This window comes from Accipiter gentilis, chromosome 8 (genome assembly GCF_929443795.1).
Source record: "Accipiter gentilis chromosome 8, bAccGen1.1, whole genome shotgun sequence".
In the NCBI taxonomy this organism is placed as follows: Eukaryota; Metazoa; Chordata; class Aves; order Accipitriformes; family Accipitridae; genus Astur; species Astur gentilis.
In genome coordinates this window covers 17,381,931-17,393,162 of record NC_064887.1, presented here as the reverse complement: position 1 = coordinate 17,393,162, position 11,232 = coordinate 17,381,931, and positions in this window count along the sequence as shown.

Sequence of the window (11,232 nt, the reverse complement as noted above, 5' to 3'; positions counted from 1 at the left end):
TCCACCCCTCCCGTGCTTTCCCTTGAGCTTCACTCCCAAGCAGGGCTTCACTGCACTGGGTCCCCATTTTGATTAGCATCAGTGCCTTGGGGCTCCCACCATGGTAACACTACTCTTTCCATAAAGCCAAAGCTTTCACTCACTGAGTGTTGTGCCTCATCCTCGAGGGATTTGAACCTGATCTTTGCTCCTAAAACTGCCTTTATGTCAAAAAGAGGTATAACAGTTTGCAACAAAACACTGATGTTCTATGCAAGTACAGTTATATCAGATTTGTTGGCTGCATTTAGTTATGTGTTAATTTTAGGAGAAAATACTTGATGTTTTATTGTGAGCTAAAAAAAACACAATTTCATTTCCTTATGCCTCTTCAGGTGATCTATGCTTTGTTATTCATTTTAGAAGAGAGAAATAATTGCAAAAGCACAATTGGAATTTCCTGGAAAAAAATTCTGAACAATGCAATAATTATGTAATATGAACTTGAAACAATAGAAAAAGCAAGATTAGATCAGTGAGATAGTAAAATGCTGATAAATTCTGTATACAATATTTGGTATGTAAAATCTCCGCTTTTAAATGGCATTGTTTGCCTTTAGATGAATAACCATCCCATTTGGAATAAAATGTGTTTTTCTTGAGTGGGAACAGTTTGTCAAGCAAGCCAGATTACTCTGTGAGGCTGTCCTATCCCTCCTCATAATTTCTCACTTCATAGTCAAAGAAACTTGTCCAGAAGTTACTTTATATTTTATTCCAATTCCTTGATAAAGTATTTAACAGCATCACGCCTATCACAATTTGCAATCCTTTGCGAAATGTCTATTAGATAATGATTCCCTACCAGCTACTTTTGGAGATCTCCCAGCTAGGTAGCTCCTAATTTGTTAACAAGGTGCTTGGTTAATCCAACATAGTACTATATTTTGAACTGAGCTATCACACAGTAATCAGTTCACAAATATCTCCTGATACAGCTACATTGTTAAATTCATAATTGCATTAAAAATAATAACAATGGAATAAATGTGGTAGTGATTGACCCCGATTATATTTTCATCCTTTGATCCATTCTTGATTAAATTCTGTATCAGCTTTCCTATTGTTTTTGTGGGACAGATGTTAAGGAGACTTTCCAATAATTTTGCAGGTCATCCCCTCTGCCTCTTTTTAAAATACTGTGTCTTCTTGGTGATGTTGTAAGAATCATTAATAATCAAGACAGTAAACTGCTGCTGAAGGTCTTATGCAAATCTTTTAAAATCACTGTGGGAAATTTATCCAGGCACATGCATTTAAAAGTACTTCAGGCTGAAGATTTATCCCCATCTGTTTTCCTAGTGTAACTCCTGATAGTCATGGTATGCAATTACATCATCCCACTTTTTCTGAGATATTGGACACAAAAATTAGCCAAATTCTTTGGGGGGCGGGGGGGTGTCCATATAAATATGAAATAATTATTGTTTTCAGTTTGTCTTTAGCAGTCACTGAAGCCTTGGAAATAGTAATGACCAATTCCTTTTTAAACACCTCCACACTACTGGTTAGTGAAACTATTTAACTTACCTTTGCAGCCAGCATGCTTAGGTGATAGACGGCAAGTGTTCACAAAAGCAGTGTTATAAAAGTTGCCTCTTAACAGAGGAGTCTCACCTGTTCTGATTTCATAACTTGCAGCTGAAAATACAAATATTAGAAGATAGTCATGTGTGTTAGCTATCATTCAAACTTTTGATGTCTTTCAAAATACTTTCAAAATATTACTTTCTTAGTATCAGTTTCATTAATTAATTCAGCTACTGGGAAAAATAAATGCAGCATGGCAGATAGATCTGCAAAAAACTTATTTTATTACCAAAACTGAGTGCTTGAATGATTAAATTTCTCACAGCACAGCACTGAAATGAATACATGATGGCAGCCATCATGAACCCACACTGAAGTCTCCCAGTATTTCTGACTTCACTGTATTTGACCTTGCACTAAATGAAGTAAAATTTCTATTTCTTGTTCAAATGTGATGTTTCTTTCTAATCTTCCCTTATATTCACAGAGTATATGTCTGTCTCCCATGAGTAACAAAATACTACAACATAGTGAAAGAGAGCCTTCCATTAAAATTCCAAGAAGCTCTTTCTAAAAACGTATTGGTTAATTCCATTTAAAATCTTTGCAAGAGTGGAACAAGAATAAAGCCCTGGAACCACTGCACAAAATTCCCACTGGTGTCATTGAGACTAAATTCTATTACAGAACTTGTGTTGTGTGATGTATATCACACAGGATTACTAGGATAGCATATTTAAGCCGTTTACAGTCAACACAAATTTGATTCATGATGAATAATGAGAAATGTTGAGTCTTCAGTTTCTGCTACAAAGTACAGACAAAAATTGAGTTGGCTCTTATACAGGGTGTTTCCAGATGCAACAAAATACTGTTGATAAAGGTTGAGAGCTCAGTTAAAACGCCCACAGAAAATGTATTCATTTTGCAATTTCACCTTGGGCAGGAGGCAGGATAGCAAGGCAAAAACGTACCTTGGCCTTCATCAAAATAATTTCCTGATGCAGTCCATGATAAAATGACCTTATCATCTTCTATGCTGGCATCAAGATGAATAATTTTACATGGTGGAAACACATCAGTGTAAGGTCCCATTGAAACTGCAGACACTACGAAGGAGCCTTCTGCAGCTGTTCTATGGAAACTTCCTCTTCTGATCTGAATATCATTTTTAATAGCTGAGGGTCTTGATGGGTTTGTCTTGATTTTACTGCAAGCTTTAAAAAATGCTGATTAATCTTAACTATATGCATATTCTTGTAGTATGCAGGTGACCTGAACTTCACCTCATTTATATGGTTTTAAATCTGAAAAATTCATTAACCTCAATTAAGTACAATAATTTCTAGTGCAATGGCTATTTCTTTACAGTTTCAAGAGTGCTAATTACTAAGAAAGCTACTATGAAATTGAAGTAACTGTTGTTATAATTACAGGACAGTTTAATTTACTGAAACTTCAACAGTTCTTAATTTAAGATGACTGATTATAGTGCTCTAGTTAATAAACCTGCAGTTATTCTTTTCACAGGCAAACACAAATCCTGTCTATCTGTAGTATACAGACACTGTTCTATTATAGCTGTTTACGGTCTACTTTAAATATTCTTCTGGGGAATGCAGACTTTTTTGTGTTAAAGGGAAACAACCACACACAGTGTTTGAAAAGTGTTCAACACTAAATACCTCCTAGCTGGGCTGTCATTGCTCTAGTGCCTACCCTTTGTATTTGTGAAGGGACTTGACGTATACAAATGCTGGAATAAATAGCTGTATAATTTTCTCTGCCTTACTTCACTGTACCATTTTCTACATGACCTGGTAGAGACATGGCATGACTCCATGGCATTGCAGTTTGTGGCACGATAGTTCTGTTAGCTTGGATGTAAAATTTCAGGCTGTATCTGCCATTCTCAGGGAAAGTAAACAAGTACTTGGAATAGATCCCATCATTCTTAACAATATCAGAACCTAGCTATAAAAATGACATAAATTAACATCAAACAAAAATGGTTGTATTTATTCATGCTATCTAGATTCATTTATCCAGAATATAAGAATAACAGGAAAATTCTTCTCTGATAACAATCTGTGCAGGTCCTCTGGTTTTGATGGTATGTTAAAACTGTTCGAGAAGACTGCAGTCTTAAGTTAAGATGCCTTTTCTTATGTTTCAATGAAAAGAAATGCTAATTTCTTAACGAAATAGCTTAACAAAAGCTATTATTTCATTATAAAGCTAAAGAACAGATTCTTTTCAAAATCTGTACAGTTTTTAATTACTTCCCATGTGCTTCTGTAGTCACACATTTGATTCTGCAGATTGGGTGCTTCTCTGTTCTGGTTATGCTCATTACAGAATTCAGCCACCTACAATGATAAACAAATAGACAAAAATCAGAATTAAGCAACAAAAGAGTAACAAATAAAAATAGGGATGGAAATAAATCTTAACTGCTGATTTATACAGTTGAGACCTCAGCTGATGGTAAACTTCATTTTACAGTTATAACAGTATGCATTCCAGTTTATTTACTTACATAAAAGTTGAAATAAACATTACATTTCAAAAAGGAGGATATAGCAAATTTTATAACAGTATGTTTCATTGAAAGAAATCTGTTCTTATGTGTTTGTACTTACAGATGATAAACTTGGCATATATATTATTGACAATTCTGCAGTTTGACTTCTTTCAGGAATAAATGCATATCCTTCCTTAAAAAGCCATGTTAGCTTATTAATGACATAATTACCTTCAGTGCAGGCATTTTTTTTCACAGATATAGATGCTGGTAAGATCAGAGGAACACCTACGGATAAAACAGAATACACTTCCACTTAAAAACCGTATCTGAATATAGTGCTGACATTAATGGTGCTTGGAGTGTAGTCTGCACTCTGTCCATGTAAAAAAGTTACGCTTATAAAAAGATATGAATATACATTCCAAGATGACACCAAGAATCATTATTGATTTGTTTGCTTCTCCATCATTTCAGTCTATTGCCTGAGTAAAAATATTACAGTTACAGATTTAAAGTTTATAACAGCAGAATTAGTCTTATTAATTCAGTAGTTACCACTTACAAATATTGCTGTACCCTGGAAAATGCCCGTGAAATTGCTTCCTGATTATGTACAGGCACTTGATCAGTGAGTTGCAGGTCAAATAGGCTGTAATAAAACTTTGTTTCTTGAGGTCCATTGGCCATATGGACAGAGAGGAAAACAGATAGTGAGCCAGGCACTCCTGCAGTGGTAAGAGCATGGGGTGAAGTTTTGCAGAAGTAGCAAAAATATAAAAAATGAGTTTGAAGCAAGGGAGACCCAGAAGCTTAATAGGAAAGCCCCAAAGTCACAGTATAGTCTGAGAAGGGAGAGGTGAGATGAGAAGGAAAAGCTTAGACAAACACTGTGAGCAGAGAGGAAGGAGGATTTCTGTACAAGCACCATTTCGTCTCCAGTGGTGAAGAAAGCACAGAAATGATAAAGTGTCTAGTGTCAGTTCAGAAAAAAGTAATGCACAACATCATCGCCAATCCATCAACCACAGAAATGTGTAAAGATGAATGCAGAGAAAATCACATGATCTTTTCATAAAGTAGGAAAGATATGTAATGAGGGATAAGATAAGGACTAAAAGAAAAAGGTTTATAGAAAAAGTTTCTAGAAAAAGACCAGTCAGGTTTCTAAAGCCCAACACAAAGTGCTTGTAGATTGGAGGAAAACGCTGAGCTACCTTGTAACTTTAAGCTACCTTGTAACCTGATTCTGCCCAGTTGCATAGAAATGCCTGTCACTGTCATACTCGGGAAACACCCCCATCAAAGGTGGACCCACTCATGAACAAAAATTCTGCCTGCAGGAAGAACAGAAGGGCAAATGCTTGATAACTGTAGTCAGCCATTATATCACTGTATGCAAAATTAGCCAGCAAAATTATATGGTGGACTTTCTGAACAGCAACTTTCCAGCAACACTCTACCTTAGGCAGTTTTTAATATCAAGTAATTCACTTTTGTGGTTACGTGTGACTAACTTTAAATAACACCATTTGAAGGTCTTAGCTTTTATGTCTTCTAAAATTGGCTTTTACCATTATGCATTTGAACTTGAATTCTGTCTCTGCAAATGTATGATAAAACAGCGATGCTTTTTAATATACACTTATATGAGAGTAAACCACGCATCAAATTGTAATTTAATATTTGACATTGTAAGTGGAACTAATGTCAACAAACCAGTGCTTCATTTTCCAGTTAGACACACTACTAAGGGGTTAGGAAAAGAAAAGGCTACCTTTATACATTTAACGCAGGTTTTACACAGCAGTCCATGCTACTGAGACATGTAGGAAACCTACAGGAAAGGGTTAAACAACACATGCTCTGTATTCTTCAGTCTTTTCTTCTCAACATCTGAGGGCAAACCAGAAAAGTATAACGGTTTAGGGAAGTTACCCTGTGAGCCTTAGACGTCTATCAAATAATGGTTTACTAGGAAGTTAGGTGTGAAACTGACACATTTCCCATTTTTCCACCTGCTTTCATGTTGTAGGGTGTACAGGTCATTGCCATGTTTCCAAGAAGGAGCCGCCACTATGTATGTAGAGAGCAGCAGGCATCCAAAGGAGGGAGGAGGAGGAGAGAATGAGTTGGCACTTGCAGATCAGAGGGTTTTGTAGTGAGCATCTACCTCTGCTTCAGATAGACTAGAAGGCAAACCTTGAACATGTCTCTCTCATCCTTCGCTCGGGCTCTGATAGCTACAAGTGAAAAGTGGCATGTACAGAAGCAAGGCTAACTAACCGTTACGAACTAGTCCCTACTTCTTTTTCTGCCTCTATACTTCTTGTTCTGCCTCTACCCTTCCTTTTCTGCCTCTGTAGCCACAACCTGCCTTTGTTCTCCTTGGATTTCTTGCCACGCCTTCCCTCATGACTCTGAAACTCCACCTAGACAAGTATTACTGCTGTCTTCAGCACAATTGCCAGCCAGGAGTTATTAGAGGGGTGATGGGTTAAGAAAGCAAGGCAGGAGGGCAGAATAACACTGGAACATAACACTACATAGCAAAGGTTTCTGACTTGCAATAAATGTAAAACCACATGGAGAAATGAAACTGAGTATGAAGGATACACAGACCAGACAGGCTATTCAGACCAAAGCTATTCAGACCAGTCACAAACCAGGTTTCTAAAATGATTTCTCTGGAGGAAAGGGCGGGCAACTTGGGACAAGTACAGGGATCTTGTTAGATCATACAGAGAGAAAATTAGAAAGGCAAAAGCTCAGCTAGAACTAAATCTGGCCGCTATTGTAAGGGACAACAAAAAATGTTTTTACAAATATGTTAACAGTAAAAAGAATCCCAAGGAGAATATCTATCCTTTAATGCATACAGAAGGGAACATAGCAAGCAGAGATGAGGAAAAGGCCAAGGTACTTAATGCCTTCTTTGCCTCAGTCTTCCTCAGGGTTATCCTCAGGGTACTCCACCCCTTGAGCTGGAAGGTAAGGATGAAGAGCAGAACATACCCCCCTTAATCCAGGAGGAAATAGTTAGTGACCTACTACGCCATCTGGACACTCACAAATCTATGGGACTTGATGGGATCCATCCAAGAGTACTTAGCGAACTGGCAGAGGTCCTTGCCAAGCCACTCTCCATCATCTATCAGCGATCCTGGTCAACAGAGAAGGTCCCAGAGGACTGGAGGCTTGCTAATGTGACTCCCATTTACAAGAAGGGTCGGAGGCAGGATCCGGGGAACTACGGGCCTGTCAGCCTGACCTCGGTACCAGGGAAGATTATGGAACGGTTTGTCTTGAGAGCACTCACATGGCAAGTCCAGGATAAGAAGGAGATCAGGCCCAGACAGCATGGGTTTATAAAAGGCAGGTCCTGCTTGACCAACCTGATCTCCTATGACCAGGTAACCTGCCTAGTGGATGAGGAAAAGGCTGTGGATGTTATCTTCCCTGACTTCAGCAAGGCCTTTGACACTGTCTCTCATGGCGTACTCCTTGAGAAGCTGGTGGCTCATGGCTTAGACAAGTGTACTCTTCGCTGGGTAAAAAACTGGCTGGATGGACGAGCCCAGAGGGTTGTGGTGAATGGAGTTAAATCCAGTTGGCGGCGGGTCACAAGTGGTGTTCCCAAGGGCTCAGTGTTGGGCCCCATTCTGTTTAATATCTTTATCAATGATTTGGATGAGGGGATCGAGTGCACCCTCAGCAAGTTTGCAGACGACACCAAGTTGGGAGGCAGGGTTGATCTGCTTGAGGGTAGGGAGGCTCTACAGAGGGATCTGGACAGGCTGGATGGATGGGCCAAGGCCAACCGTATGAAGTTTAACAAGGCCAAGTGCCGGGTCCTGCACTTGGGTCACAGCAACCCCATACAGCGCTACAGGCTTGGGGAAGAGCGGCTGGAAAGCTGCCCGGCAGAGAAAGAGCTGGGGGTGCTGGTTGACAGCCGGCTGGATATGAGCCAGTAGCATGCCCAGGTGGCCAAGAAGGCCAACAGCATCCTGGCCTGTATCAGAAATAGTGTGGCCAGCAGGAGCAGGGAGGTGATTGTTCCCCTGTATTCGGCACTGGTGAGGCCGCACCTCGAGTATGGTGTTCAGTTTTGGGCCCCTCACTACAGGAAAGACATTGAAGTGCTGGAGTGTGTTCAGAGGAGGGCAACCAAGCTGGTGAGGGGCCTGGAGCATAGGTCTTATGAGGAGCAGCTGAGGGAACTGGGGTTGTTTAGTCTGGAGAAAAGGAGGCTGAGGGGAGACCTTATCGTGCTCTACAACTACCTGAAAGGGAGTTGTAGTGAGGTGGGTGCTGGTCTCTTCTGTAGGTGGCTGGAGATAGGACGAGAGGAAATGGCCTCAAGTTGCGGCAAGGGAGGTTTAGGTTGGATATTAGGAAAAATTTTTTTACTGAAAGGGTTGTCAGGTATTGGAATAGGCTGCCGAGGGAAGTGATTGTGTCACCATCCCTGGAGGTATTAAAAAAGCGAGTAGATGGGGTACTTTAGGACATGGTTTAGTGGGCATGTTTGATGGTTGGACTCGATGATCTTGAAGGTCTTTTCCAACCTAAGTGATTCTATGATTCTATGAATAAACAGCTTGCAAGGACTCCACTTATAGACTACGATAGATTTAGCCTGGAGCTTCTTACAGTCCAGCACTGTCATTGTTCATTTATAACCAACAGGATGGCACAGCTGTTATTACTGATGTTGTTAATGATGATCATTACTGATATATTTAGTAATGGTGGTTCATAGATCATGATTTTGCCAGTTCTTAAGGGCACTCCCATGCGAATACTTTTTCACAGCACTTTTTAAAATTTAAGGTACATTGGGTGCAATAATAAATGTGTGTAAAAAAACTGTATTGCACTCTACTCCCTGCAACAGGCTTTGAGTTGTAACTTTTCACAGGACTTGTGTTTTAATTTCTCATTGGTGATAACCAGAAGTGCCAAAACCAAATCCTGCCCATGAGCGTGAAGGATGCCTGAGCGGAGCTGGCGCAGGGCGCAGAGGGCTGGAGCCCCACGCATGGGAGGGCAAGGCGGTGCCTGCTGGGCTCCCTCCTCCCTGGCCGGCTCTGCCCCAGCAGGAACCCCAGGCTGGGCAGCGATCCCCAGCTCCCTCCCAGCTTCCCAGCATGGGGTGAGTCAGGGCCTTTCCAGCCCATCTCTCTCCTGAGTAGTCATCCTTGGCCAAGTGCTGCCAAATCCCAAGAGCTGGAGCCCGCCAGTGCCCCATGTGGGCCTGGCCTCTGCAAAGGCATGGCCAGGCTGTGCTAACTGTGGGCAAGTGAGGTCAGCCCTCCCACCATGGAAGAGCTGGAGGTTTTAGCCATAGGGACTGCTGCGACCACAGAGAATGCCCAGGACTGGGGAACCCACAGGCTACTGGGGCTTAAGCAGAGGTTTGGTGAATCTAAGAGCATCTTCCCTGAGCAGCACCATGAATGATCAGCTGGGGATGGGTTCCCTGCTGTTACGTGCGGAGAATGGCTTGACATTCATTATGGTGTGTTACATCCAGCCAGGTTTCTGCTCACAGTTCCAGCTAGTTCTGGGACCTCACACTGCTCTCTGGCCATTTTGCAGTGTAAGGAAGGGTCTGTAGCAATTTAAGAACTGGAGCAAGCAGTTTCCCAGGATATGCATGTGCTAAGGAAGGGGAACAAACAGGTCCCATACTCACGCCCTGGGCTGCACTGCACAGGGAAAAATCTAAGTTGAGGAATGAATGCAAGTGGGTTTAAGGACTGCTTAATAAAAGAGAAATAAATTAAAGATATTTTTGCCTCCTTTGAAAATGTAAAAAGTCTCCTGCAAACAGCTGAGTTGTCTGACTGAGCTGGAAGTGACTCGCATGGAAATGAGTAGTGGCACCAGTACAGGAGGATTTATGGTTAACACTGGGAACTCTGACCCAGGCAGGTCAATACACGTAATAAGGAAAGTTCTGCATCACTGTAGCTGCTATAACCTGCATCTGGGCTAAGGTGTTCGCAAACGTCCTTGGCCAAAACCTAAGAAGACCACCATTGACTCCGCAATCTGCAAATGAAGGACACGCAGACCTGCTGCCATGTAACATGCTCTTCTGAAGAAAGCACTCCCTGCTACTTCCCTGTATCTTGGGATTGCCTTATATTTCTTCCATCACTTAAGTGGGTGCAGAAATACCCACTGCTGCTCTTTGAGCAGTGAAGATGATCTAGTGCTCCTGCTAAGTCTTCTGTGCAAAAGAGATGAGGCTCCTTGAGTGGGTGACTGGCTGTGGGGAACTCAATAGCACTACAGCATCATAACCCCACCGGGCAGCTCACACCGGTGCCCGCTGCCCCCAGGCACTGTGGAGTCAAGGACTTTCCTGTCTCCCTGCTTCAGAAGCTGTTACGCTGTGACACAGAGTGGGAGATGCTGAGAAACAGCCAGGGAAGTAGCAAACCCCACCATAACTATTTTACAACATTGTGTGGGAAGAAACGTTGTCATCTCTCCATCTCTGCTGGATATGTATTTCTGCGTAAGGCAGTGAGTGTCTAAGGATTACTGGGAGAAAGACATTCTGGTCAGTATTATACCACACAGTGCATAAAAGGATGGGGAAGGAAGAGTGTATAAACAGGGTTGCAGCAAATCTGCTGCTTTTGTGAGACTGTGATAGCAGGCTATCGCCAAAATTAAACAATGAACAAAAGCAGGCATTGGACTTTTGAATTTCTGACACAGAAATTAAATTTTCAGTTATACCTCTAGAGCAGATAAAGTCATGAGCTGTGACAAACACTCAGCAGAGTTCCTGTGGTATCTAAAGAAGCCTCTCTCCAGCACATCTCTTTTATTAAGGCTTGCAATTATGTCATCGTAGAACTGTGTGTCATATTTCTAATTATTTTCCAATCTGTGGATTGTGCCACAGTCATTAGAATGTGGTTTTGAGGACTGAAACTTGTAATTCATTCTTTGTTTATGAGGTACAGAGTGCAGTGCTAATTATCATCCTAATTAGCCCTCACTGATAGATAGTGGTTGCTTATTATATAAGCGATAACCACATTTTTAGGTAACTGCAACAATTTATTGCTTTCTTTTAAAAAAAAGTCAGTCATATAGCAAGTTCTGGGAAGCTA